General features: G+C 37.7%; 1 protein-coding gene across 2 annotated transcripts in view; it reads right to left on the bottom strand.

The window, feature by feature from the left end:
- The window catches only part of LOC107696989 (protein NDRG3-like), a 98,960-nt gene that overhangs the window by 50,157 nt on the left and 45,536 nt on the right, over positions 1–3,267 (bottom strand). The window contains exon 3 of one of the 2 annotated variants that reach the window (XM_016497582.1): positions 2,455–2,458. The exons of the other annotated variant lie outside the window; for it this stretch is intronic. The gene's annotated coding sequence lies outside the window, so the exon portion shown is untranslated. The remainder of the gene's footprint in view (positions 1–2,454; positions 2,459–3,267) is intronic. 2 annotated transcript variants of the gene reach the window in all.

Here is a 3,267-nt window from a genome sequence, read left to right as displayed (position 1 = left end):
TGAAATAGAGTGAGAGTGAGAGAGAGAGAGAGAGAGAGAGAGAGAGAGAGAGAGAGTGAGAGAGAGAGAGATAGAGAGAGAGAGAGAGAGAGAGAGAGAGAATTGATGTTTAACATCCCGCCTAATAACCGCCACCAAACCCCCATTGTCCTTGTTAACCGAATTCAGATGAGCTCATGTTTAATTCATGGTTTAACTCTCTGTGGCCATTCTGAAGGTCAATGCATGCAACTGTTTCAGGAAGGGCATTGTATAGGCTTATGTCACCCTTATAATGGCGCTGGGTGACTTACTGAAGCTTGGTGTTGCTGAAATAAAGGTTTTGTGTCCCCTGAGCTGCTCTCCATCCGGGATCAAATGTGCTACTGCATTTTAGGGCAGAACGCAAGCATGCAAATGCAGATATGAATGTTTGGCCAACACATTAAAAGCACACAGTCCCTTTGGGTCGTACTTGAGATAAAACGGCATCGGAAACTGATTTTACTGCTGTAACGTGACTCATTTCCTAGTAAAATGGATTTTCAATAAGAAAAAAAAAACATGTTGGGTATCCACTGGGAATTAATTGGATCATGAAAAGTGGGCGAATTCTACTAGAATGGGCCATCACAGCTTATATATTGTATATTACGTTTGAGAATATAATGTGTTCAGACACATTTTGAAAGGCAACAGCACATTAGAGTTTGAATTTACATACTACTGTTTGAAAGTTTGGGGTCTGTACACACAACTGTTTTCAACAATAATACAAAATGTTTCTTGAGCAGCATATTAGCATATTATAATGATTTCTGAAGGATCATGTGACACTGAAGACTGGAGTAATGATGCTGAAAATTCAGCTTTACATCATAGGAATAAATTACATTTGAAAATATATTCAAATAGAAAACTTATTTTAAATTATAACAATATTTCACAATATTATTGGTTTTAACTGTATTTTTAATCAAATAAATTTAATTTTACATAAGAGACTTCTTTCAAAAACATTAAAATCAATCAATGAAACTCCAAACTTTGGTAGTGTGGAATGTTTTTCTTACTTTTTAGATCTGAAACCACCCAATCACCTTCCCTTCTTGTAAGACTGCTGTGCTTTGAGACAAAGGGAAGGACTTGCTGACCCAAGACTGTGTTAATGTTCTGTACACCTTGTGCTACAATGTCCAGGTGTCTGCTTCTCCGTTTAAAGGCTTTGGCCACCTGTAATGACTTGGCGTTCAGTAAAATCTCTCTGCTGCCCTAAATCACATGCATGCCAGGTCATGTGGACTAATTTTGCTTACAGTAAGTTCCCCTGGACCTTGACTGACTGTCTGTGGTGGTGAGGATGCGAGAGGAGAGGATGTAAGGTGAACACTGGGCTGCGGCTGGCGTCCACGGGAGGGCTGACAAGTGCTGACAAGGTCACAGTCAGAGACTGAAGGCCATGTGTGTGTGTTAGATGGATTAGCGGAGTTACTCAGAGGGAACAAATCATTTTCCTGTGAAATGTAATATAATGTGCACTTTTCATTGTGTTTGTTATAGAAAACATGCCAATAGTAATATTTCATTTGAATATGAATGGCAGAGTGCTGGATGTGAACAGATTTCTGCCAGGGCTGGTTGGAATGATGATATATAAATCATACTATTTTGTGTATGTCGCAGTTACTTAGGAGTGTGTGATGCGTCATCCATCATACTTTCATAATTGTTTTAACAATGCTTGCTCTAACATTGAGTATGACAGCCAAACAAAACCATGCCTTGAGAATGCATGCTCTCACTGCTTAATGCAGCTTATTTTAATGCCGTTCAAGTCCTCAAAAAGCAAGACATACAACACCATTTTCCTCATGAGTTTTGTCTTATATTTATATCAAATGATAAAGTTAAAGGAATAGTTCACCCAAAAATTAAAATTCTATCATTAATTACTCACCCTCATATCGTTCCAAACCCGTAAGACCTTTGTTCATCTTCTGAACACAAATTAAGATATTTTCAATGAAATCCGAGAGCTTTCTGACCCTGCAGACAGCAACGCAACTACCATGTTCAAGGCCCAGAAAGGTAGTAAGGACATTGTTAAAATAGTCCAAGTGACATCAGTTGTTCAACCTTAATTTTATGATGTCCTTACTAACTTTCAAGGCCTTGAATGTGGTAGTTCTACTGCTGTCTATGCAGGCTCAGAATACTCTTGGATTTTATAAAAAAATCTTAATTTGTGTTCAGAAGATGAATAAAGGTCTTACGGCTTTGGAACGACATGAGGGTGAGTAATGACAGAATTTTATAACACTGTTCATGTACCGCAGGGTAAGATTATATTAATTTACATTTATCCAGTTTAATATGATGAGACAGTGAAATGTAGACCTTCGTTTATGTGTTTTTGCCCTACACTGTACAAGACGCAAGAACAGTTCGCTACTTAGGTTTGTACACTAGCATAGACTCACTAACTTTAACGATAGCTGATTTTAGCCAGAGATACCTTGCTGAAGCACAAGATGACATTAACGTTCTGCTTGAGCAGATGAAAATTGTAACTTAATGAGAGTATGACAACCAGAAAATGAACGTTTTTGTCTTCATTGGGAATGGGGGTAAATGCTTAGGGACAATTTGCTCTGTTTTGTTTAGATTTAGGATATAGAATAAAATAAATTTCATTGCCCATCCTCTCAGGATATCTGGAATCAGTGTTACAAGGACCCCAGGCACATCGTTTTTCCATTTTTGAAGCATAAACCCCATAAAAACAATGCGAGCTTCGGATCTTCCAATGTTTCTCAATGGCGCTGAAACCTACAGATGTCCGAGTTCCGCTCCCCGTGCAACTGATACTCGACTGCCATTGGCTCATCTGCTTTCGAGGGGAGGGGCTTACCGATAGGTCAATTGCGAATGTCACACTGATTTTATAAAACAGCTCAATAACAGTTCAATAAGTAGTCAATATTTTGTGCTCTATTTTGTCAAATAAAATTTCCAAATGATACCACAGCAAAACTGTTATGCATCTCTGTGCAACAAACACATATTGTAGCAGTGCTTTTTGAATAAAGTTAAATGATTGATTCAATGACCAAACGGATCAGTCATTTGAACAAATAATTTGAATGAATGACTCAATGACTAACTCATTAAAGGGGTCATATGACGTTGCTAAAAAAAGAACATTATTTTGTGTATTTGGTGTAATGAAACGTGTTTATCCGGTTTAAGGTTAAAAAAACACATTATTTTCAACATACTGTACGTTAT

This window comes from Sinocyclocheilus anshuiensis, unplaced genomic scaffold (genome assembly GCF_001515605.1).
Source record: "Sinocyclocheilus anshuiensis isolate Anshui unplaced genomic scaffold, SAMN03320099.WGS_v1.1 scaffold130, whole genome shotgun sequence".
In the NCBI taxonomy this organism is placed as follows: Eukaryota; Metazoa; Chordata; class Actinopteri; order Cypriniformes; family Cyprinidae; genus Sinocyclocheilus; species Sinocyclocheilus anshuiensis.
This window is presented reverse-complemented; position numbering and strand designations above follow the sequence as displayed.